This window comes from Triticum aestivum, chromosome 2D, assembly GCF_018294505.1.
Source record: "Triticum aestivum cultivar Chinese Spring chromosome 2D, IWGSC CS RefSeq v2.1, whole genome shotgun sequence".
Classification (NCBI taxonomy): Eukaryota; Viridiplantae; Streptophyta; class Magnoliopsida; order Poales; family Poaceae; genus Triticum; species Triticum aestivum.
Window position 1 is genome coordinate 187,359,812 of NC_057799.1, and position 27,208 is coordinate 187,387,019.

Here is a 27,208-nt window from a genome sequence, read left to right on the forward strand (position 1 = left end):
CCGGCAGTTAGGAGGAACCCGGGCAGATTGTTTGCCCTAGATGCATGCATCTTTGCCGGCAGTTATAACTATTCCCGGCATAAAGATATTTCCCGGCAGTTTGGCAATTCAGGGCAGATAGAAGTTTTCCCGGCAGTGTTTCCGCTGGCATTTGTTGCCTCTAGAAGCACACAAATCCCCTATAATATAGTTCGCCCATTTTGTGCCATACTTATATGTAACAACGCACATGCATAGTAATTAAAGTTGCATCACTTTAAGAGATAATGTGTATCCATGTATATATCTGGGCAGTCCATCATTCATAGGGTTACAAGTCCAGTATTACATGATAGCCAGAAACACAAAGATCCATCATGTCTACATGCACATACATACATTTGTAGGTTCTGATAAGTCCAATATTACATCATAGAAAAAAGAGCAAAATATAAGGCCTGGTTTTAGTTAGAAACATATACTCCCTCTATCCCAGAGTAAGTGCCTCAACTTTGTACTAGAGTTAGTACAAAGTTGTACTATGGTTGAGACATTTATTTTGAGACAGAGGGAGTACAACAGAAGATCCTTTTAGCTCACAAAACACCCTCTTAAAACTTGTGGATGCAAAAGTATTATACCGGTGACCTGTAAAAAAGGTGGCAAAACAGATCAGCTCAACTGGAAGAACACATGTCCCACAAGTGCACAACTGTAAGCAAAGCAACTACTTTAATCAAGATTTACAAACCAGAGCATATGAGAGGTTCCACAAATAGAAGTGGACAACTACATGCACACAAGAGCATGTCAGGATTTACAAACCATCCTGTAACCCATACTACGTTTGCACTTGAATTTAAAACTACATAGATGACATACGAAAAACTTCGTAAGAAAGCATCTTCGGCAAAGGCCTAAACATAAAAGTTGCATGGGCTAAAAAAGAAACATCAAATCATCCAGATGAAAAAGATGCATGTGTGTCCCTATGTACTCTGCATTCCACAAGCACACTTGAGATTTTAGAAGGTTTTGGAGCAAGCAAATGCATTATGCTATAAAACACTAATAATAGTTTGGCACACACAGAATGTGTGTTTTGTACTCATATGAACAGATTACACACTTGCTAATTATAGTTAAGGTTTTCACTTGGGAAGTCATCACTGACTACTTCAATCAGGTTTACTTCCCAGTTTAATACTCCCCCTTTTCCAAGTGAAAACCTTAACTACCTTGAAGTTGCGATGTTTATTATTAGCGAAGATGGTAATCTTTGATTACTTTTCACTAGAATGTCCCTTGTGATCACAACTATGATTGTAATTTTAAGTGAACTAAATATAAAATGATCCATGGTTATCTGTCCTGACTAAGCACTCTTCAGTCTTTCAGGTACGACTATATACACAGACGACACACACACTCAGCCCAAGAAATACAAATTAGTGGGCGTGAATGCAAAAATATCCATTGCACTGGCAAGGACTACCCAATTTCAATAGTACAACATAGCAGGGGCATGTAGTAGTCCTTACACTTGCAGCTTCATCACACGATGCATTAACAAAGCACATTAATTCTGATAAACTTAGTGTAAATTATGCCCAATATTTACAATCACACATCAAGCAGCGATGGTACACATAATATGTCAAACGGAAGCTCAAATTTGATAAGAGAAAAGAAAAGTAATATACACATGACATTAGAAGTACCACCCTCATCGCTACTGACCGGTTACCCTATTTCAAAGGCATGCAGAACCACTAAAGCATTGCAGAAATGGCTTAATACGCTTCCATTTTCAACAAGATGGACCACAGAACAAATGCTGGCAGTAAGGGACTAACATGATCAAGTAGGCTTATTCAGATAGCATGAGAATAGCTCTTGAAGGATCAAAATAAACAGGAGAGTTGGCCCTGGTACTATCTCTAGCATTCATTCCAAACAACCAAGAAAATAAGGTCTAATTTTTGCAAGAGGTAGTTCATTATACTTTAGTGTAATATTCAAGAATTACAAGAAGATGTAATACCTTCTACATGTGACGATTGCCACTGGCTGTGATGGTTGCTTCTTCAGAACTTTACGAACAACCTCCATCTGCATACATAGGATTATCAATAGGATGCCATTTGAGAAACCAGAAACAAGCCAAATATAAGAGAATGACATTATGTATGTGGACTAAAGTAATAATCTTTAGGAGAAAGAATGTCTTTTACTTGCAGAGTCTTTTGGGCAACAGTTGTGTTTTGATGTTTTCTAGTTGATTCTCCTGTTGGACCAGCACTTGCTTCTTTTGTTGTGTGATCTCTGCTCGATTTTCTAGTATTGGTCTATTTGATACATCACCTGCCAAAAAATGAAGTGTTCAGTCAAGCGATACCATGCAACTATAGAAACAAATAGTTTAGGGTGGCTAGACTGCAAAGAATCAAAAGACAATAAGCATGTGGAAGAAAAATCAACAACTCTCATGTCATCTTAAACAGAATTTTGCTGCAGATCAAATACTCATGCAAATGTATACACTAGCAAAACATTACACCTACATTACATATAACAAAAGTATATGTCCAACGACATAGCAAGAGCAGCAAAGCAAACATAACAACTCGAAATAATCATCATATGGTCACAAACCATACTAGTGCAAGATAAGAGCAGGGATTGACAACAAGGAGAACATGAGAAGACAATTGGTTGTTAAAAGAACTGAAGTTTCGACAGTTGGACAATGCTAGTTAACACATTGAAGGAATAACTCATCAGTTCTTCAAGATATATAAATCAATCAGTATGAGCAATATCTAAAATGGGCAAGGTGGAACCATATATCAACATTATTTATGGCATGACCTGTTCTGTTGTGGATGGATTATATTTTAGCCCATCAAGAAGTACTACAAAGTGGCCCAATGTAAATCTAGGTCATTACTTAAACTAAATCATATGTACTAAATCATAATAGTAAAAGGCACGTGTCATGCACGCATAGAACCCAAGGAGTGTAAATTCATACAGAAAATATGATTGTTTTTTTTGCTGTCCTCTTGGTGGGTGCTCTTTCTTGGTTACCTGTCTACTAAAAGAAATCGTTTGCAACATCATATCAATTCTTCAGCTGTGAGCTTTTAGTGACCATCAATAGCATCTTCACACCATACATCACAAGAGATTCAAGAGCGATTAGCTTATATTCAACATTGAAAGGCAAGCGCATGGTGATCAAAAGCTCCTCCAAACAACAGATGTGGAATCTTAAACCCATCTGCATTGAATATAACATGATTATTCCTGTACTCGAACTCACATGATTGTATTATAAGGATGAAGTCAGGCGCAATATACATTGTTTCACTTTTGATGAAGACACTAAATCAACCGCTAAAAGATTTGTAATATCTTTGAAAGAATTTTGTGATTCCATCTGAATGAATATTGTTGGATTCACTTCACCGTACTTTCTTATTTTATAGTCATAGATATACATTGATAAACTAGTTGTCTAACACCTAGGTAAGCAAAAAGTGCAGCCATCTATAGTGTTTAGTCACTATATACCTTTACAGTCAGCCATCATTTCCGCTTGTAATGAGCATGCAATGTTATATGAAATGAGCCTCATCTTACATTTAATATATGGGAGCCTAAACAGATAAAAAATTATTATGCTTTGTAAACATATGAGCTCCTTAACGGCTGCAAATAAAATAGCATAAACATAAGACCATAATCATTCTGAAAGGCTTAAATCCTTTGTGTGTAACTACATACTAATATATTCATCAGATTTAACCCTCCAAGAACCATAGCAGATGTTGGTTTGACAAAAACTCAAACACCTGGTGCGCAAGAATAACAAACAACATCAACAAGCCACAACCAGTGCCAAATCTTTTAAATTGGTGTTTTGATGTGCTGAGACGTGATCCCTTTAGTAAGAAGCATCACCTATGGAGCACTCGGATGTAGAACAGAACTAAAATCAAGACATGGATGACTTACTTCACTTGGACCTCCTCCTTCGAAGCAAGAGGCCGAGCTGCCGTGCAACGCGAAGCAGAGGCGGTAATGGCGAAGGGGATGGGGAGGTGTCGTGGTGGGGGATTGGGACGGCGGCGTGGGTGGTGAGGGGTACGAGGCGGCGTCGTGCTCGAGGAATGGGGCGGATGTTCTGGGTGGGGGTGCGGTTGCGACGTGGATCGATGGGGACGGGCGGCGATGTGGGTTGCTGGTGCAGGTCATCGCCGATGGGGACTGGATGGCGGCGTGGGACATTGGAGGCGCGGGTGTAGGTCCTCACCGATGGGGACTGGGTGGCGGCGTGCGTCAGAGGGCGCGTGGGTATGGGCTGTCACCGATGGGGAATGGCTAGCGGCATGGGTTGAGGGTGCGGGAGCGGCGGCATGGGTCGGGGCCTCGGGGGTGCGGGGGAGGCGGCGTGCTTGATGAAGGGGATGGGGGCGGCGTCGCTTGGCCGACCGGTGTGGACGGGCTAGATCGGCGACGGTGTTGCTAGGGTGGTTGGCGTCCATGGAACAATGCGGCGGCTGAGGGAAGAAGGAGCGAGAAGGGGAAATAAATTAGGGTTGTGGGTGGGCTTTCTAGTGACTTCTACAGCTTCGCTTATCCCACGCGTGGCCCACGCGCCTTTTGGGCCCGAAATTTCCGCCCCACCAACGTGGTTCCCGGCAGTGCATTCGACCGCATAAGATTTGAGGGCAATTGGGCTGACCCAAAAGATGCCGGCAGTTGGGCTGCCCTTCTTCCTTTCTCATTCCCGGCAGATAACATGACATGTACAGTTTTGCCCGACAGAAAAAACTTTGAGGGCAGTTAATTGCCCCAGATTCTTAATCTTTCCCGGCAATTAATTGCCCCTGAACTTGTGTCGTGGTGTAGTGATATATGTGATTTTTGAGAAGAAGAATCAACATGAGACGATGCCCGAGGGGGCCACGAGGCAGGGGGCGCGCCCCTGACCCTCATGGCCACCCTATAAGGCGGTTGGTGCCCTTCTTTCGCCGCAAGAAAGCCAATATCCAGATAAAAATCATGTCCAAATTTCAGCCCAATCGGAGTTACGGATCTCCGAGAATTTAAGAAACGGTGAAAGGGCAGAATCAGGAGCCCAGAAATAGAAGGAAACACACACAGAGAGAGAGATCCAATCTCGGAGGGGATCTCGCCCCTCCGCCACCATGAAAGCCAAGGACCAGAGGGGAAACCCTTCTCCCATCTAGGGGGGAGGTCAAGGAAGAAGAAGAAGAAGGGGGGCTCTCTCCCCCTCTCTCCCGGTGGCGCCGGAACGCCACCGGGGCCATCATCGTCCTCGCAATCTACACCAACACCTTCGTCATCTTCACCAACATCTTCATAACCTCCCCCCATCTATCTACAGCGGTCCACTCTCCCGCTACCCGCTGTACCCTCTACTTGAACATGGTGCTTTATGCTTCATATTATTATCCAATGATGTGTTGCCATCCTATGATGTCTGAGTAGATTTTTATTGTCCTATCGGTAATTGGTGAATTGCTATGATTGGTTTAATTTGCTTGTGGTTATGTTGCTGTCCTTTGGTGCCCATCATATGAGCGCGCGCGTGGATCACACCATAGGGTTAGTTGTATGTTGATAGGACTATGTATTGAAGGGCAAGAGTGACAGAACCTTCAACCTAGCATAGAAATTGATGCATACGGGATTGAAGGGGGACCAATATTGTCGGAGGAAATGGCCACGGGTAGCCAAACCGACTACCCCTGACTCTTCAGAAAATTATCAGGCCTTTGGGCCTTCAAGCACTCCAAGCACTTGGGCCACCTTCCCTGGCCGGCTACCACTAAAGCCGACTCCCGGAAGGCGACCCAGCCTCACCGACTCCTCCCTAGGACGACTGCGGGGTGGCCGACTCCAAGAAGCCGGCCAAGAAGGACGCCGACTCCTAGAAGTCGGCCAAGACCACAACCACTCCTACATAACGGCGACGTGACGGGGTGTGGCCACAGTGCGGCCCACGACCCCCGAAGCCCGAGGCGAGCATGGCTACAGGAGGCCGTACGGAAGGGACGTCTCCCGTGCGGCTCGGCACTGTAGCCACGCTAGCCTCGACGTCGTCCACGACCCACTCCTATACGGCCCAAGGACTGCGGGCCCCTTCAGCCAGAGAGAGGCGTGAAGGCGGCCCGGCTTTTCCTAGTCGGCCAAGAGTATAGCCGGCCTCCAGAAGCCGGCTACTCCCTTCCTCGAAGCAGGAGCCCCATTAAGGAGACAAGACGAGGTGAGGCTACAGTGATAGCCCTCGAGGCGGCCCACTGTAGCCACGCTCACCTCGACAAAGCCCTCATCATCAGAGGCGCGGCTACAGTAAGCAGCCGCCGACAAGACCCTAGGCGGTGGGACCGGCCTGTCGACCAAGTAGCCGGCAGCCGGCGGGACCCAGCAGCCGGCGGAGAAACCGGCGAGCGTAGACACTGACGGCTGGGACCAGTTCCCAGTCGGATTACCATTGTACCCCCGGGGGGTAGGCCTATATAAACCCCCCGGAGCACCCATGCAAAGGGTTCGCTTCTAGTTTGGCCACTGAGCATAGTTGGCTTCTAGGTTAACACCCACGCATAGCACGCACACCATAGATAGAGAGAAGCAAGAGCTAGCCTTGTTCTTCTTCTCCCTTGATCTCAATAGCTCTAGGAGCGATTGTAGCTACCCCTTATCGATCTAGTGATCATGCGGAGACCCCGCAGAGCAGGACTAGGGGTGTTATCTCCTCGGAGAGCCCCGAACCTGGGTAAGATTCGCCGGCGTGCATGTCTTCGCCTCATCCCGTTTCCGGGCACCGGCGACGTTTTATTGGCTCCCACAATGATAAGCCATCCCTTGGCATATGTCGCACCAACCACCCGACATTTGGCGCCCACCGTGGGGCCAGGTGCACCGTTGTCCGGAGACCTGTTCTGGACGGGAACCCTCTTCCTTCCCCGCGAGCGCAGCCAGCCTGCTGCGCCCGATGGCGCTTGCCTCGACGCGCTGCAAGGCGTCGACGACGCCTGCGCGGCGAGCCGCCTCGCCGATCTGCTCGGCGAAACTCGCATCTCCGACGAGTCTGCGTCCGACGCAGGCACCGACTACCCCGAGAGCCGCCTCGTCAGCCTCCTCGACCAACTTCACGTCTCCAGCGAGCCTGCTGCGGACATGGAGTCGGTCGGCTCCACCTACCCGATGCTCATCGACTCCGACACCGCGTCGCTCGACGCCTACCCCTCCGACGTGGTGGTCTTCGACGACCCCCTTCCTCGAGCTGACAGCGGCAGCAGCGCCGTCACCGAAGTGCTGGTCATCAGCCACGTCTCCAACTCGGGCGAGAATGCCCGCGACGCTCAGCAAGCGGCGATGCACGACCTCTCCGTCCCCATCCCGGCCGACGCCGACGCCGAGACCCTGGAGGCACGCCGCCTTGCCCTCATCGCGGAGGGCAAGAAGATAGCCTCGATGAGACGCCTCACCGAGGCCCACCAGCGCGAAGTCGACCGCGCCGCCTTCGGGACGCCGCCGCCTAGCGGCCCGAGCCGAGCCGGCTTCGTCCAGAAGCGCGGCGCAGCCGTTGCCAGCATGCTGGGCGCAGATCGCCCCGTCTACGCCACCCCGCTCGAGAATCTGCGAGCCGCTCAGGCGGCTGCAGAGGAGCTCAATGGGCTGGGAGCCGATGAGCTCCCCTGCATGACAAGACGGATCCAGCAGCTGATCGACGCGGCTGCAGAACGGCACGAAGCCGGCGCCCGAGCTGATAGCCATCCCCCGCGCCGGGAGCACGCTGCGACGTCCCGCTCGCCGACTGCGAGTGGTGCGTGCCAGAAGAAAGACAAGGAGCCGGCTACCAGCCGCAGCCGGACTCGCATTACCATCGAGCGCGACGCGGATGGCCGCCCTCGAGCTGTAGAGCACCAAGGAAACCTGCCTCCTCCCCCGCCTCGAAGAGAAAGACGCCTCACTCCACCGCCTGTCACCCATCCGACTCTTGGCGACCGACTCAGCCGCCGAGAAGGAGTCGGCGAGAACGACGCCCGCCACAGGATCGACTGCCTAGCTCGATCCTTGGCGTTAGAAGAAGAAGACGATGTCGGTCCGCCATGCTTTGGCCCCCGCATCCGCGACGAGCCCTTCCCCAAGGGGTTCTCGCTCCCCAGAGACACACCCAAGTACAACGGCTCAGTGAAGCCGGAAGATTGGCTCATCGACTACTCCACAGCCGGCAGCATCGCCAACGGCAATCGGCGCGTCGCCGTGAAATACGTCCCCTTGATGCTGCAAGGCACGGCGCGCACGTGGCTCAACAGCCTCAAGCCCTACAGCATCAACAGCTGGCTGGACTTCACCGAAGTTTTCGTCCGCAACTTCACCAGCACCTACAAGCGGCCTCCCAAGCCTCGCCAGCTCTCCCTCTGCATCCAGGGGCCCAATGAGTCGACCCGCGACTACCTCACGCGATGGGCCGAGCTCCGCAACTCCTGCGAGGGAGTGCATGAGGTCCAGGCCATCGAGTATTTCACTGCCGGGTGCCGAGAGGGCACCCTCCTCAAGCATCGACTCCTCTGCGACGAGCCGGCTACCCTCGATGAGCTACTGGTCACCGCCGACAAGTATGCCACTGCCGACTCCTCCATGAAGACCGAGCTCCGAGTGGACGCCTCGGGGAAAGTAGTTGCTCTGGCTCCCAAGACGCCGGCTGGCGACCCTAACCGGCGCCCCTACCAGAACGACCACAAGCGCAAGGGCCCCATGCCGACCTCCTCCAGTCGGCAGGTGGCCACCATTAAAGACGAGCAGCCCGAAGAGCGGCCCGCTCCCAAGAAGAAGGGTGGCCGGCCGCCTTGGCAGCCGTCTTTCTCTTACGAACAAGCACTCGATGCTCCCTGCAAGTTCCACAGCGGCGCGAAGCCATCCAACCATACGACACGGAAATGCCACTGGCTCACCCGCATCACCAAAGGCGAAGGGATGGTGCCGCCTCCGCCTCCCGGCCCGCCGCCTCCAGCTCCCCAGCAGCCGGCGGCCCGGCCGGCAGTCGGCGCCATCCAAGACGAGTTCCCCGAAGCGCACGACGCCTACGTCGTCTTCACAAGTCAAGTCGACGACAAGCGCAGCCGACGCCGGCAGCACCAAGAAGTAAACGCAGTCGCCTCTAGCACCGCCGAGTTCATGCACTGGTCGGAAAAACCCATCAGCTGGAGCCAGGCCGACCACCCAGAAGTGATGCCTTCGCCTGGCTCCTATGCTATGGTCTTGGACGTCACTCTTGCGACGGAGAGGCGAGCTGCCAGATTTTCCCGCGTCCTGATAGACGGCGGAAGCAGTATCAAAACATAATGTACCGTGATACCATGGACAAGCTGAACATCAAAGCAAAGCAGCTCATGCCGAGCCGCACCGTCTTCCATGGTATCGTACCCGGCCTATCTTGCTCTCCAATCGGCAAGATCAAAATGGATGTTCTCTTCGGAGACAAAGATCACTTTCTCCTGGAAGCAATATGGTTCGAGGTGGTGGATTTGGAGAGCCCCTATCATGCACTACTTGGCCGACCTGCTTTGGCCAAGTTCATGGCCGTGCCCCACTACGCCTACCTGAAGATGAAGATGCCGAGCTCGAAGGGGATCATCACGGTAGCCGGCGACTATAAGAAGTCCATTGAGTGTGCCATGGCCAGCAGCTGGCTGGCCGAGTCCCTCGTGGTGGCCGAAGAGAAGAAGATGTTGGAGCGGGTTGTAGCCATGGCCGGCAAGCAGCCGGCCTTGTCCCCCAACCCCAAGGATTGTGATGCGCAGGGCTCCTTCCAGCCTGCAAAAGAGACGAAGAAGATACCTCTAGACCTGGAGCACCCGGAGAGGTTCGCCGTGATTGGGGCGAACTTGGACAGCAAATAGGAAGGCGAGCTCGCCGACTTCCTCCGTGAGAATCGAGACATCTTTGCATGGTCCCCAAAGGACATGCCGGGTGTCCCGAAGGATTTCGCCGAGCACAAATTACATGTCCGAGCTGATGCGAAGCCGGTCAAGCAACCCCTCCGCCGACTATCAGAAGAGAAGCGAAGAATCGTGGGAGAAGAGATAGCCCGGCTCCTTGCAGCCGGCTTCATCATGGAAGTGTTCTTTCCAGAATGGCTTGCCAATCCAGTTCTGGTTTTGAAGAAAAATAACAAATGGCGCATGTGTATAGACTACACAAGTTTGAACAAGGCCTGCCCAAAGGATCCGTTTGCTTTGCCACGGATTGACCAAGTGATAGACTCCACAGCCGGATGCGAGCTGTTAAGTTTTCTGGATGCATACTCAGGGTATCATCAGATCAAGTTGGACCCGGCTGACCGCCTGAAGACTGCCTTCATCACACCCTTTGGAGCTTTCTGCTACCTGACAATGACATTCGGCTTGAGAAACGCCGGTGCCACTTTTCAGCGTTGCATGCAGAAATGTCTCTTGAAACAACTCGGCAGAAATGCCCACGTCTACGTAGACGACATTGTGGTGAAGACAGAGAAGCGCGGTACCTTGCTGGAAGACCTGAAGGAAACATTTGCCAACTTGCGCCGATTCCAGATCAAGCTCAACCCCGAGAAGTGCGTGTTCGGAGTGCCAGCCGGCCAGCTGCTAGGCTTCCTGGTCTCCGAACGCGGCATTGAGTGCAACCCTGTCAAGATCAAAGCCATCGAAAGGATGGAGATTCCCACCAAGCTGCGAGATGTGCAGAAGTTCACTGGCTGCTTAGCCTCCCTGAACCGTTTTATCAGCCGACTAGGAGAGAAGGCTCTCCCCCTATACCGACTCATGAAGAATTCCACTCACTTTGAGTGGAATGATCAAGCCGACCAAGCCTTCCATGAGTTGAAGAAAATGTTGACCACTCCGCCTGTCCTGGCTGCGCCGACTGAGAAGGAGCCCATGCTCCTCTACATCGCCGCGACAAGCCGAGTCGTCAGCACTGTCGTTGTGGTCCAGCGCCCGGAGGAAGGCCGAGCCCAGCTGGTCCAGAGGCCGGTCTACTATCTCAGCGAAGTACTGTCCAGCTCAAAGCAAAACTACCCGCACTACCAGAAGATGTGCTATGGGGTGTACTTCGCTGCCAAGAAATTGAAGCCCTACTTCCAAGAGCACCCCATCACGGTCGTGTGCACTGCCCCGCTCGCCGAGATCATAGGCAGCCGGGATGCATCCGGTCGGGTGGCCAAATGGGCCATTGCCTTGGCGCCCTACACGATTTTCTATCAACCCCGCACCGCCATCAAGTCGCAAGCATTGGTCAACTTCCTCGTCGACTGGGCCGAGACCCAGTACTTACCGCCGGCTCCCGACTCCACCCATTGGCGGATGCACTTTGACGGGTCCAAGATGCGCACCGGCTTGGGAGCCGGCATCGTCCTCACCTCTCCCAAAGGCGACAAGCTCAAGTACACACTGCAGATCCACTTCACCGCCTCCAACAACGTGGCCGAGTACGAGGCGCTCGTACATGGGCTCCGGCTAGCCAAAGAACTCGGCATACGCCGGATCCTGTGCTACGGCGACTCAGACTTGGTGGTCCAGCAATCATCTGGCGACTGGGACGCCAAGGACGCAAACATGGCAAGCTACCGTTTCCTCGTCCAGCAGATGAGCGGATACTTCGAAGGGTGCGAGTTCCTTCACGTGCCAAGAGCCGACAACGACCAAGCAGATGCCCTAGCACGGATCGGCTCCACCCGACAAGCCATACCGACTGGCGTCTCCCTCCAGCGCCTCCTCAAGCCGTCCATCAAGCCGTCTCCAGAGTCGGATTCCATCTTCGTACCGCCTGCGCCAGAAACAGCCGGATCCGGCTCAAGAAATCCCGCAGGCGGCACGGGGACTTCGACGACTGCCCCGGGGACTGACGTAGTCGCACCCGGCCCAGGGACTTCAGAACCTGGCCCGGGGACTGTAGCAGTCGGCCCGGGGACTGCAACGACACAAGAAGCAGTGGTCGACTCCAATGCAACACCCAACCCACCCACCCACCCGAGTCATGGTGGCCACATTAACGGCAGAAGAAGTCACAGCTCCCTCATGGGCCCAGCCCATCCTCAAGTTCCTAGTCAGCAGAGAGCTGCCGGCTGATGAGATCGCAGCAAGACTAGTGCAACGACGAGCCGCAGCATACACAATAATCAACAGGGAGCTTGTGAAGCGCAGCGTCACTGGAGTCTTCCAGCGTTGCGTCGAGCCAGAAAAAGGAGTGGCAATCCTCAAAGACATCCACCAAGGCGAATGCGGCCATCACGCCGCCTCAAGATCCCTCGTGGCCAAGGCTTTCCGCCATGGGTTCTTCTGGCCGACTGCCTTGGAGGATGCTAAAGAAATAGTCAAGAGCTGCAGAGGATGTCAAGTCTTCAGTTCCAAACAACACCTGCCGGCTTCTGCCCTCAAGACCATTCCCCTCACCTGGCCTTTTGCCGTCTGGGGACTGGACATGGTGGGCCCTTTCAAGACAGCCCGCGGTGGCATGACACACCTACTCGTTGCGGTGGACAAGTTCACAAAGTGGATCGAAGCCAAGCCCATCAAGAAGCTGAACGGGCCGACTGCCATGACATTCATCACCGACATCACCACTCGGTACGGCGTGCCGCATAGCATCATCACCGACAACGGCGCGAACTTCGCCAAAGGCGCACTGGCACGTTTCTGCGCGACGCAGGGCATCCGACTGGACTTAGCGTCCGTTGCCCACCCGCAGTCAAACGGCCAGGTCGAGCGAGCAAATGGACTTATCCTCTCCGGCATCAAGCCCCGACTGGTTGTACCACTGGAGCGATCGGTCGGCTGCTGGCTCGAAGAGCTGCCGGCTGTCCTCTGGAGTCTGCGCACTACACCCTACAAGTCAACCAGCTTCATTCCATTCTTCCTTGTGTACGGTGCCGAGGATGTCATCCCAACAGACATCGAGTTCGACTCGCCTCGGATCACCATGTACACGGAGGAGGAAGCCAAAGAAGCAAGAGAAGACGGCGTCGACCTACTGGAAGAAGGCCGGCTGTTAGCCCTCAGCCGGTCCGCCATCTACCAGCAAGGCCTGCGCCGCTACTACAACCGCAAGGTCAAGCCAAGATCCTTCCAAGAGGGCGACCTTGTGCTCCGGCTGATCCAGCGAACAGCCGGCCAGCACAAGCTCTCGCCCCCTTGGGAAGGCCCCTTCGTCGTCAGCAAGGCACTCGGCAACGACTCCTACTACTTGATCGACGCGCAAAAGCCAAGAGCACGCAAGAGAGACGACTCCGGCAAGGAGTCGGAGCGACCATGGAACGCAAACCTCCTAAGACGATTTTACAGCTGAAAAGCAGTATGTATCACGCTACCCCTTTTGTATTAAGTTACAAACCAACAGGCCCCCCGAACAGTACTCGGGGACTGCCTTTTATTTATCTACGAATGACGAGTGTCATATCCATGAATGTATTATTACATTTTGAATTCTTGTCCGGCACCAGGTCCGACTAGTCGGCCCGGGGACTGGCCGCCTTGAGCTATATTCTAAGTTCTTCCCGAAGTCAGCAAAGTAGTGCGCCGGCTCCCAAGTCCTTTCTTGTTGAAAGTCGCAGCTCAAAGAACTGACTGTCCGACTAGCAAGAGAGAAGACAGAAAGGACGCCCACACGAAAAACGGCTAAGGAACAACTAACCTATATGGCAAAAAGACGGCCTCCATATATGCCTGCCGGCTGTCACAGCAGCCGACTGGCCGGCTTCCTAAAAAACTTAGCTTAAGTCCGGCAGAGCTAAAAGTACTTCCCCCTCCCCAATCGGCCAGGCACTCCCCGGTTACAGATTGCAGAGCAACTGTTTGACTAGGGAGGCGGCAACCAAGGGAGGGCGGCAAAGGAAAAAAGCAGAAGGACAAAAAGCGAAAGTACAAGGAAAGACCGATTGCATAACTTATATACATAAAGCCGCCCACAGGCCGGCAACAGACTTAAGTTTGAATACACCCAGTGGGTGGAATTGTGCAGACTTAACCAAACATTGTTCAAAAGTAACAAGACAGGAAAAACAAAAGAAAGAAGACTAAGGCGCGACTTGGAGGCCGAGCTGGTCGGTGAAGGCGGCCTCGCCGGCTGAAGGAGTGGCCGCCTAGCTGGTCCCGGCTTGACCACCTCCGGCGGCAGGAGACGCACTCGCACGCGACGTAGTGCTGGAGGCGCGGTCAGGCTGGCCGGCTACTCCACCAGCCGGCTCGGCGTCTTCACCCTCCTCCTCCTCCTCTTCGCCCTCGTCGCTGGAGTCGATCTCCTCCGCCGAGTCCTCGCCGTACGCCGGGTCCAGCCCGAACCAATCTTCCGGCTGGGCGACTCCATTGTCGTCCACCTCGGGGGCGAAGACGTTGGTGTCGGTGTAGTCGGCGATCGCTGAAGCCCGCCGAATGATGGCCGGCCGCGCCGGCTCCAGCTCCGTGTCGGCTTGCTGCCGCCAGGTCGCCAGCTGGTCCAGGTTCAGGCCGGGATACCAGGCCTTGACGAACTCCAGCGCCCGCCTGGCGCCGGAGCGAGCCGCTGACGCCTTCCAAGCCTCGAAGCGGCCGACTGCCACCTCCAGCCAGTCGGCGGTCCGACTGGGGGTGCGAGGGACCACTTGGCCGGGCCAGAGGGCAGCCAAGACCTGCGATCCCGCGCGCTGAAGCCGGCGGAGCAGCCTGTGAGCCGGCTGGATGCGAGCCTGAATCGCCAGCAGCTGTTCCTCCAGCGAGCGGCCGGCGGTTGGCGAGATCTCGAAGCCGGCTTGCCTCTTCGCCTGGCGACGGGCTTCGATGGCCTGGTTGGCGGTAGTGGAATAGCCGGGGAAGTACTCTGCGCGAAGAAGAAAAGAAAAGAAGAACACCAAAATCAGAAAAAACAAGCCAAAGTGGCAGATGGCAAGAAAGGATGAAGGGATAAACGACTTACCGTCAACCAGGTCCTCAATCTGGCCATAGCCGGAGACCAGAGTCTGCCTGGCCTCTGCCCAGCCGGCCGCCTCCGTCTCGAATTCGGCCTGGAGGGTGGCTTCGCGATCCTGCGCAGCCTTCAGCGCCGCCTTGTGACCTTCCTCCTGGTCGGCCAGTTTCTTGACCAGGCGGTCGCGCTCCTGCACCAAGGCGGCGAGCTCCGCGTCCTTGGCATGAAGAGCAGTCTGGGACTCCCCCAGCTGTGCCCTCAGACTGGCGTTGGCCGCTGCAGAAGATAGGAGAAGAAGAAGAACGACGAGAAATCATCAAGGAAGATCCGAGCCGACTGCTCAGCAGTCGGCCCGAATCTCGGGGACTACACCTAGTGGGTGCGCTGACGCGCCCCCACATGAGATAATGATGAGGACATCAATACAATTATTACACCCACAGTCCCTGCTGCTATACATACTGGACCAATTACTAGAGCTCGCGCACGCCAATTAAATTACCAGGTACTTTCGTTTCTTGCTAATGATTCTAATGTTCATGAGAATATGATGCTGCCTAAATTGGATACATTTGTTTTGCTTACAAATGAAGGGCCTAGCTTTGAGAAGGATGAACATTGGAGCAAGAACAAGCATGGAGATGATGGCATGCGCATGGGGAACAAGAACGGAGTTACAAGTGATGATTTCAGGACGTTGAAGCCACCATAATGCGTGCATGAAGCCTTGGACGAAATATACAAGATGCTACTTCATAACTTTCGTCCAGAGGCTATTCTAGGTGCTGCGTCACCTTATTATTGGGCCAGGCCCATGTAATTTCGAAATACATAAGTATAGGCTGTTTTTAGAGTCCGTATGTGTGGGGAAACAAGAGATAGGGTTGGTTTCGGACCCCGTCCTCAAGGGCCACGAAATTCCCCCCCCCCCTCTTCCTCCATATATACAGCCCTTAGGGCGTCGTTTAGACTTTGGGTTTTCTTTAGATTAAAAGTTCGCCATAGCTGCAACTTCGCGTACTTCGTTTGTGTTCAGCGACCAGACAAAGGCGTCACAGAACCCCACCTTGATCAATAAAGCTTTCATCTTATATTCGCAATATCCAGATTGCAATATCAGTTTCTTGCCTGTTCTTCGTTTGCTCGCAGGAAACAGACCCTCGTGGTCAGGTTGATCGTGCTCCGGCGTGGTCGATAACCTCTCGGAGTTGGTTTAGCGATTGCTAAGGCGCGACGTCCTCGCACGTTCGTAGTCGGATCGTCAAAGTCGACTTCCATCAAAGCGATATTCATCATCTCACCGAAAGACGGGACACCTTTGCCTCTATCATTTACGTGCTGTTTTTATTGCTCTACGTGATGCACGTTTGTTTGGTAACCTTGGGAAGTGCACCTTTTGCACCGGCCGAGTATCTTTTCTTGGCTATGTTGTTACTCCACAGGGAATTGAAGTTGATAAAGCCAAGATTGAAGCTATTGAGAGTTGGCCGCAGCCCAAAACGGTCACACAAGTGCGGAGTTTTCTTGGACTCGCTGGTTTCTATAGGCGTTTTGTGAGAGATTTTAGCACCATTGCTGCACCTCTCAACGAGCTTACAAAGAAGGATGTGCCTTTTGTTTGGGGTACCGCACAGGAAGAAGCCTTCACGGTATTGAAAGATAAGTTGACACATGCTCCTTTACTCCAACTTCCTGATTTTAATAGGACTTTTGAGCTTGAATGTGATGCTAGTGGAATTGGATTAGGATGTGTGTTATTACAAGATGGCAAACCTGTTGCATACTTTTCTGAAAAATTGAGTGGGCCTAGTCTGAATTATTCTACTTATGATAAAGAACTATATGCTCTTGTTCGGACTTTAGAAACATGGCAACATTATTTATGGCCCAAAGAATTTGTTATACATTCTGATCATGAATCTTTGAAACATATTAAAAGTCAAGCTAAACTGAATCGTAGACATGCTAAATGGGTTGAATTCATTGAAACTTTCCCTTATGTCATTAAACACAAGAAGGGTAAAGAAAATGTTATTGCTGATGCATTGTCTCGTCGCTATACTATGCTTTCACAACTTGACTTCGAAATATTTGGTTTGGAGACCATCAAAGATCAATATGTGCATGATGCTGATTTTAAAGATGTATTGCAGAATTGTAAAGAAGGAAGAACCTGGAACAAGTTTGTCATTAATGATGGATTTGTGTTCCGTGCTAACAAGCTATGCATTCCAGCTAGCTCTCTTCGTCTTTTGTTGTTGCAGGAGGCGCATGGAGGAGGATTAATGGGACACTTTGGCGTGAAGAAGACGGCGGACGTACTTGCTACACATTTCTTTTGGCCAAAGATGAGACGGGATGTTGAGCGTTTTGTTGCTCGCTGCACTACATGTCAAAAAGCTAAGTCACGACTCAATCCTCATGGTTTATATATGCCTTTGCCTGTACCTAGTGTTCCTTGGGAGGATATATCTATGGACTTTGTTTTAGGTTTACCTCAAACAAAGAAGGGGAGGGATAGCATATTTGTTGTCGTGGATAGATTCTCGAAAATGGCACACTTTATACCATGTCATAAAAGCGATGATGCTGTTAATGTTGCTGATTTGTTTTTTCGTGAAATTATTCGCTTGCATGGTGTGCCAAATACTATTGTTTCAGATCGTGATACTAAATTTCTTAGCCACTTTTGGAGATGTTTATGGGCTAAGTTGGGGACTAAACTGCTTTTTAGTACTACTTGTCACCCCCAAACTGATGGACAAACTGAAGTAGTCAATAGAACATTGTCTACTATGCTTAGGGCTGTTTTGAAGAATAATAAGAAAATGTGGGAAGAATGCTTGCCTCATATTGAGTTTGCTTATAATCGTTCATTGCATTCTACTACTAAGATGTGCCCTTTTGAAATTGTGTATGGTTTCCTACCTCGTGCACCTATTGATTTGTTGCCTCTTCCATCTTCGGAGAAGGTTAATTTTGATGCTAAACAACGTGCTGAATTGATCTTAAAAATGCATGAGTTAACTAAGGAAAACATTGAGCGTATGAATGCTAAATATAAACTTGCTGGAGATAAGGGTAGAAAATATGTTGTGTTTGCACCTGGAGATCTTGTTTGGTTACATTTGCGTAAGGATAGATTTCCTGATTTGCGCAAATCAAAGCTAATGCCACGTGCTGATGGTCCTTTTAAGGTGTTAGAGAAAATAAATGATAATGCATATAAACTTGAGCTGCCTGCAGATTTTGGGGTTAGTCCCACTTTTAATATTGCAGATTTGAAGCCTTATTTGGGTGAGGAAGATGAGCTTCCGTCGAGGACGACTTCATTTCAAGAAGGGGAGGATGATGAGGACATCAATACAATTATTACACCCACAGTCCCTGCTGCTATACATACTGGACCAATTACTAGAGCTCGCGCACGCCAATTAAATTACCAGTTACTTTCGTTTCTTGCTAATGATTCTAATGTTCATGAGAATATGATGCTGCCTAAATTGGATACATTTGTTTTGCTTACAAATGAAGGGCCTAGCTTTGAGAAGGATGAACATTGGAGCAAGAACAAGCATGGAGATGATGGCATGCGCATGGGGAACAAGAACGGAGTTACAAGTGATGATTTCAGGACGTTGAAGCCACCATAATGCGTGCATGAAGCCTTGGACGAAATATACAAGATGCTACTTCATAACTTTCGTCCAGAGGCTATTCTAGGTGCTGCGTCACCTTATTATTGGGCCAGGCCCATGTAATTTCGAAATACATAAGTATAGGCTGTTTTTAGAATCCGTATGTGTGGGGAAACAAGAGATAGGGTTGGTTTCGGACCCCTTCCTCAAGGGCCACGAAATTCCCCCCCTCTTCCTCCATATATACAGCCCTTAGGGCGTCGTTTAGACTTTGGGTTTTGTTTAGATTAAAAGTTCGCCATAGCTGCAACTTCGCGTACTTCGTTTGTGTTCAGCGACCAGACAAAGGCGTCACAGAACCCCACCTTGATCAATAAAGCTTTCATCTTATATTCGCAATATCCAGATTGCAATCTCAGTTTCTTGCCTGTTCTTCGTTTGCTCGCAGGAAACAGACCCTCGTGGTCAGGTTGATCGTGCTCCGGCGTGGTCGATAACCTCTCGGAGTTGGTTTAGCGATTGCTAAGGCGCGACGTCCTCGCACGTTCGTAGTCGGATCGTCAAAGTCGACTTCCATCAAAGCGATATTCATCATCTCATCGAAAGACGGGACACCTTTGCCTCTATCAAGTGGTATCAGATTTCCAGGTTGCTCGGTGAGTCCACGAAAAAGCCACAAAAAAAAATTAGGGTTAGTTCATCATATCCGAACCAATCTGAGCCTTTGCATAATCTTTTTAGGGTTTTTGCTTTGTTGAATTTGCGGTTGCATCGTCGTGTCAAGTTGCTGGTCTTAGAGTCTAGTCTTTTAGAGTTTCGAGTTCTGGTCATAAGTTGTCACGCCGCCGCCGCACCATCATCATCGCCTTGCCATCTACCACCATTGCTTATCCGCCACCGCTTTGAATCCGTATCCATATACCACCACCGCTGCCATATACTACCGCCATATATCCACCACCAATCCGAGTTCTTTTCATAGTCGGTTTGTTTTAGAGATCCATATATTTTCCGTTTCGTGTTTCCTTGCCTGAGTAGGTCTCGGAAAAAAAAAGAGTCTGGAGACCCCCGGGCAGTTTTTAGGCCAAAATTTCGGCAACCAAAAATATTTTTTCCCTATCCTATTTTTAGGCCCCGGGTAGTGTTTTGAGACACTCGCCATCATAGTGATTTTTTGTCGCACTTTTTCGTCGTCGCTGCCCTGATTTCCGAAAAAAAAATAGTCAAAAAATTTTGTGCCCATCCTGTCAGTTTGACCTGGGAAGAGTTTTGAGACACTCGCCATTATAGTGATTTTTTCGCAAAAAAAAAAGAGGAGCGCAAAAAAAAAAGAGCGCAAAAAAAAAAGAGCGAAAAAAAAATCCCTGAGTGTGCTTTTCCCTTGTTTACGTGCAGCGCCGTGATTTTGTTAGTGTTCTAGGCTCGCGTCTCTAGCACGGTCTAGCCTAGGACCAGCACAGTACCGTCGTTGAGCGTTTATTCAACTTTGCATCTCTGAATTGATTATTGCTTACCATTTTGCTACCATATTATAAGCCTTCCCAGCTCCACATAAGTCTACATCGTGCGTTTGACTCTCCCTGGTAATCGCTATATCCAAGCTTTGAGAGTTTTTGACTACAACGGTTGCCGATCACCACCTGCTGCTGGGTAAGAACTGGTAAGAATTGGAGATTCGCTTGAAGGTTTTGTGACACACCACCATCACCACCACTTCTAGTAGTCTGCAGGATCATATTCTTTTGTGTTTCTATTGCTGCTAACCATGGCAGGTTCACAAGCCGATGAGACTGATTGGGCGAACATGACGAACAAGGAGTTGCATGATAAATTTCAGCAAATGATGAGTGGCCAGGTGGGAGATGTGCTAAACAGATTTGAAGAGGCTATGGAGAAGATAGATGCCGTGGAGAAGTCGTTTGAGACAAAGCTGGATAACAAGTTTACTGAATTACTCAAGCGTCTTCCCCAACCACCACCGGCTGCACATGTCGCACCTCTACAACAACAACAACCACATCTCCAACGCCGCCTTCCAAATCAAGTGGGACGGGCACAGCGCGTTCCAATTGAGATTGGTCAAAATTCGGGTGCTGCTGTCCCTACTGTTGATGCTTCTTTGGCTCCTGCTCCTGCGGCGGCTGAGGAGGATGACGATTATGCGGGCGATTATGAGGATGAGGTTGATCAAAATCAGAACTACGTCCAGCCACCAGCACCACCACCAGCAGGTCGACCTCAGGTATATATTCGCAACGGTAGGCCGGCACCTCCACCTCAGGTACGAGATCATGACCATCTCCCTAAACTGAAATTGAATATTCCACCATTTGAGGGTAGATATGTTCCTGATATATATCTTACTTGGGAGTTAGAAACTGAACAACGATTTACATGTTTACAATATCCTGAGGAGAGACGTGTTCCTGCTGCTGTTTGTGCTTTCACTAGCTTTGCCTGTGTTTGGTGGTCTGAACATTGTAGATTATATCCTGTTCCAGCTACTTGGGCTGCTTTGAAAACTGCTATGCGTACTCGTTGGGTTCCACCATATTATCAACGTGAATTACTTCAAAAATTGCAGCGTTTAAGACAAGGAAAAAATTCTGTAGAAGAATATTATCAGGAATTACAAACTGGCATGATTAGATGTGGTATTGTTGAGGAGAATGAAGCTATGCTTGCACGTTTTATGGGTGGATTAAATAAAGAGATTCAGACCATTCTAGAGTATAAGGATTATAATAATATCACTCGTTTATTCCATCTTGCTTGTAAAGCTGAACGTGAAGTGCAGGATCGACAGCCATTGGCGCGAACTAACTTTTCTGCAGGTCGACCTTCATCATGGACACCGCGTGCATCTTCTACTTCCACTTCACCATCACCTCCATCAGGTGCCACCTCCAGCCGTTGATAGAGGCAAAGGTGTCCCGTCTTTCGATGAGATGATGAATATCGCTTTGATGGAAGTCGACTTTGACGATCCGACTACGAACGTGCGAGGACGTCGCGCCTTAGCAATCGCTAAACCAACTCCGAGAGGTTATCGACCACGCCGGAGCACGATCAACCTGACCACGAGGGTCTGTTTCCTGCGAGCAAACGAAGAACAGGCAAGAAACTGAGATTGCAATCTGGATATTGCGAATATAAGATGAAAGCTTTATTGATCAAGGTGGGGTTCTGTGACGCCTTTGTCTGGTCGCTGAACACAAACGAAGTACGCGAAGTTGCAGCTATGGCGAACTTTTAATCTAAACAAAACCCAAAGTCTAAACGATGCCCTAAGGGCTGTATATATGGAGGAAGAGGGGGGGAATTTCGTGGCCCTTGAGGAAGGGGTCCGAAACCAACCCTATCTCTTGTTTCCCCACACATACGGACTCTAAAAACAGCCTATACTTATGTATTTCGAAATTACATGGGCCTGGCCCAATAATAAGGTGACGCGGCACCTAGAATAGCCTCTGGACGAAAGTTATGAAGTAGCATCTTGTATATTTCGTCCAAGGCTTCATGCACGCATTATGGTGGCTTCAACGTCCTGAAATCATCACTTGTAACTCCGTTCTTGTTCCCCATGCGCATGCCATCATCTCCATGCTTGTTCTTGCTCCAATGTTCATCCTTCTCAAAGCTAGGCCCTTCATTTGTAAGCAAAACAAATGTATCCAATTTAGGCAGCATCATATTCTCATGAACATTAGAATCATTAGCAAGAAACGAAAGTACCTGGTAATTTAATTGGCGTGCGCGAGCTCTAGTAATTGGTCCAGTATGTATAGCAGCAGGGACTGTGGGTGTAATAATTTTATTGATGTCCTCATCATCCTCCCCTTCTTGAAATGAAGTCGTCCTCGACGGAAGCTCATCTTCCTCACCCAAATAAGGCTTCAAATCTGCAATATTAAAAGTGGGACTAACCCCAAAATCTGCAGGCAGCTCAAGTTTATATGCATTATCATTTATTTTCTCTAACACCTTAAAAGGACCATCAGCACGTGGCATTAGCTTTGATTTGCGCAAATCAGGAAATCTATCCTTACGCAAATGTAACCAAACAAGATCTCCAGGTGCAAACACAACATGTTTTCTACCCTTATCTCCAGCAAGTTTATATTTAGCATTCATACGCTCAATGTTTTCCTTAGTTAACTCATGCATTTTTAAGATCAATTCAACACGTTGTTTAGCATCAAAATTAACCTTCTCCGAAGATTGAAGAGGCAACAAATCAATAGGTGCACGAGGTAGGAAACCATACACAATTTCAAAAGGGCACATCTTAGTAGTAGAATGCAATGAACGATTATAAGCAAACTCAATATGAGGCAAGCAGTCTTCCCACATTTTCTTATTATTCTTCAAAACAGCCCTAAGCATAGTAGACAATGTTCTATTGACTACTTCAGTTTGTCCATCAGTTTGGGGGTGACAAGTAGTACTAAAAAGCAGTTTAGTCCCCAACTTAGCCCATAAACATCTCCAAAAGTGGCTAAGAAATTTAGTATCACGATCTGAAACAATAGTATTTGGCACACCATGCAAGCGAATAATTTCACGAAAGAACAAATCAGCAACATTAACAGCATCATCGCTTTTATGACATGGTATAAAGTGCGCCATTTTCGAGAATCTATCCACGACAACAAATATGCTATCCCTCCCCTTCTTTGTTCGAGGTAAACCTAAAACAAAGTCCATAGATATATCCTCCCAAGGAACACTAGGTACAGGCAAAGGCATATATAAACCATGAGGATTGAGTCGTGACTTAGCTTTTTGACATGTAGTGCAGCGAGCAACAAAACGCTCAACATCCGTCTCATCTTTGGCCAAAAGAAATGTGTAGCAAGTACGTCCTCCGTCTTCTTCACGCCAAAGTGTCCCATTAATCCTCCTCCATGCGCCTCCTGCAACAACAAAATACGAAGAGAGCTAGCTGGAATGCATAGCTTGTTAGCACGGAACACAAATCCATCATTAACGACAAACTTGTTCCAGGTTCTTCCTTCTTTACAATTCTGCAATACATCTTTAAAATCAGCATCATGCACATATTGATCTTTGATGGTCTCCAAACCAAATATTTTGAAGTCAAGTTGTGAAAGCATAGTATAGCGACGAGACAATGCATCAGCAATAACATTTTCTTTACCCTTCTTGTGTTTAATGACATAAGGGAAAGTTTCAATGAATTCAACCCATTTAGCATGTCTACGATTCAGTTTAGCTTGACTTTTAATATGTTTCAAAGATTCATGATCAGAATGTATAACAAATTCTTTGGGCCATAAATAATGTTGCCATGTTTCTAAAGTCCGAACAAGAGCATATAGTTCTTTATCATAAGTAGAATAATTCAGACTAGGCCCACTCAATTTGCGTAGTGGATACCATCAAATTCGTATGAAATTGGGAGATGAATGGAAAACTGCATTTAAAACTAAGTTTGGTTTATATGAGTGGTTAGTCATGCCTTTTGGGTTAACTAATGCACCTAGTACTTTCATGAGACTAATGAACGAAGTTTTACGTGCTTTCATTGGACGATTTGTGGTGGTCTATTTTGATGATATACTGATTTATAGCAAATCTTTGGAAGAACATTTGGAACATTTACGTGCTGTTTTTATTGCTCTACGTGATGCACGTTTGTTTGGTAACCTTGGGAAGTGCACCTTTTGCACCGACCGAGTATCTTTTCTTGGCTATGTTGTTACTCCACAGGGAATTGAAGTTGATAAAGCCAAGATTGAAGCTATTGAGAGTTGGCCGCAGCCCAAAACGGTCACACAAGTGCGGAGTTTTCTTGGACTCGCTGGTTTCTATAGGCGTGTTGTGAGAGATTTTAGCACCATTGCTGCACCTCTCAACGAGCTTACAAAGAAGGATGTGCCTTTTGTTTGGGGTACCGCACAGGAAGAAGCCTTCACGGTATTGAAAGATAAGTTGACACATGCTCCTTTACTCCAACTTCCTGATTTTAATAAGACTTTTGAGCTTGAATGTGATGCTAGTGGCATTGGATTAGGAGGTGTGTTATTACAAGATGGCAAACCTGTTGCATACTTTTCTGAAAAATTGAGTGGGCCTAGTCTGAATTATTCTACTTATGATAAAGAACTATATGCTCTTGTTCGGACTTTAGAAACATGGCAACATTATTTATGGCCCAAAGAATTTGTTATACATTCTGATCATGAATCTTTGAAACATATTAAAAGTCAAGCTAAACTGAATCGTAGACATGCTAAATGGGTTGAATTCATTGAAACTTTCCCTTATGTCATTAAACACAAGAAGGGTATACTATGCTTTCACAACTTGACTTCAAAATATTTGGTTTGGAGACCATCAAAGATCAATATGTGCATGATGCTGATTTTAAAGATGTATTGCAGAATTGTAAAGAAGGAAGAACCTGGAACAAGTTTGTCGTTAATGATGGATTTGTGTTCCGTGCTAACAAGCTATGCATTCCAGCTAGCTCTCTTCGTCTTTTGTTGTTGCAGGAGGCGCATGGAGGAGGATTAATGGGACACTTTGGCGTGAAGAAGACGGAGGACGTACTTGCTACACATTTCTTTTGGCCAAAGATGAGACGGGATGTTGAGCGTTTTGTTGCTCGCTGCACTACATGTCAAAAAGCTAAGTCACGACTCAATCCTCATGGTTTATATATGCCTTTGCCTGTACCTAGTGTTCCTTGGGAGGATATATCTATGGACTTTGTTTTAGGTTTACCTCGAACAAAGAAGGGGAGGGATAGCCTATTTGTTGTCGTGGATAGATTCTCGAAAATGGCGCACTTTATACCATGTCATAAAAGCGATGATGCTGTTAATGTTGCTGATTTGTTCTTTCGTGAAATTATTCGCTTGCATGGTGTGCCAAATACTATTGTTTCAGATCGTGATACTAAATTTCTTAGCCACTTTTGGAGATGTTTATGGGCTAAGTTGGGGACTAAACTGCTTTTTAGTACTACTTGTCACCCCCAAACTGATGGACAAACTGAAGTAGTCAATAGAACATTGTCTACTATGCTTAGGGCTGTTTTGAAGAATAATAAGAAAATGTGGGAAGACTGCTTGCCTCATATTGAGTTTGCTTATAATCGTTCATTGCATTCTACTACTAAGATGTGCCCTTTTGAAATTGTGTATGGTTTCCTACCTCGTGCACCTATTGATTTGTTGCCTCTTCCATCTTCGGAGAAGGTTAATTTTGATGCTAAACAACGTGCTGAATTGCTCTTAAAAATGCATGAGTTAACTAAGGAAAACATTGAGCGTATGAATGCTAAATATAAACTTGCTGGAGATAAGGGTAGAAAACATGTTGTGTTTGCACCTGGAGATCTTGTTTGGTTACATTTGCGTAAGGATAGATTTCCTGATTTGCGCAAATCAAAGCTAATGCCACGTGCTGATGGTCCTTTTAAGGTGTTAGAGAAAATAAATGATAATGCATATAAACTTGAGCTGCCTGCCGATTTTGGGGTTAGTCCCACTTTTAATATTGCAGATTTGAAGCCTTATTTGGGTGAGGAAGATGAGCTTCCGTCGAGGACGACTTCATTTCAAGAAGGGGAGGATGATGAGGACATCAATACAATTATTACACCCACAGTCCCTGCTGCTATACATACTGGACCAATTACTAGAGCTCGCGCACGCCAATTAAATTACCAGGTACTTTCGTTTCTTGCTAATGATTCTAATGTTCATGAGAATATGATGCTGCCTAAATTGGATACATTTGTTTTGCTTACAAATGAAGGGCCTAGCTTTGAGAAGGATGAACATTGGAGCAAGAACAAGCATGGAGATGATGGCATGCGCATGGGGAACAAGAACGGAGTTACAAGTGATGATTTCAGGACGTTGAAGCCACCATAATGCGTGCATGAAGCCTTGGACGAAATATACAAGATGCTACTTCATAACTTTCGTCCAGAGGCTATTCTAGGTGCTGCGTCACCTTATTATTGGGCCAGGCCCATGTAATTTCGAAATACATCAGTATAGGCTGTTTTTAGAGTCCGTATGTGTGGGGAAACAAGAGATAGGGTTGGTTTCGGACCCCTTCCTCAAGGGCCACGAAGTTCCCCCCCTCTTCCTCCATATATACAGCCCTTAGGGCGTCGTTTAGACTTTGGGTTTTGTTTAGATTAAAAGTTCGCCATAGCTGCAACTTCGCGTACTTCGTTTGTGTTCAGCGACCAGACAAAGGCGTCACAGAACCCCACCTTGATCAATAAAGCTTTCATCTTATATTCGCAATATCCAGATTGCAATCTCAGTTTCTTGCCTGTTCTTCGTTTGCTCGCAGGAAACAGACCCTCGTGGTCAGGTTGATCGTGCTCCGGCGTGGTCGATAACCTCTCGGAGTTGGTTTAGCGATTGCTAAGGCGCGACGTCCTCGCACGTTCGTAGTCGGATCGTCAAAGTCGACTTCCATCAAAGCGATATTCATCATCTCATCGAAAGACGGGACACCTTTGCCCCTATCAGATAAAGATCAAGTCACATACCTCGGCTTTCAGTGAGATCGGCGGTCTTCTGAGTCAGCTCCCGAGCCTGGGAGTTGAAGGCGGCCGCTCAGAGGTTGTGGTAGTACTGCAAGAC

General features: G+C 48.6%; 1 long non-coding RNA gene across 3 annotated transcripts; it reads right to left on the reverse strand.

Annotated features, from left to right (window-relative positions):
- Window positions 1-255: 255 nt before the first annotated feature.
- LOC123052465 (uncharacterized) lies at window positions 256-4,564 on the reverse strand. Of its 3 annotated transcripts, XR_006424727.1 has the most exons (6): window positions 4,000-4,564; window positions 3,556-3,641; window positions 3,070-3,262; window positions 2,214-2,343; window positions 2,024-2,091; window positions 256-627 (listed from the first exon to the last, which is right to left on the reverse strand). It is a non-coding gene; the product is annotated as an uncharacterized lncRNA (long non-coding RNA). The 3 variants fall into 3 exon arrangements; XR_006424725.1 differs by lacking the exon at window positions 3,556-3,641 and having other exon boundaries at window positions 4,000-4,560; XR_006424726.1 differs by lacking the exon at window positions 4,000-4,564 and having other exon boundaries at window positions 3,556-3,991.
- Between the last annotated feature and the right edge of the window lie 22,644 nt (window positions 4,565-27,208).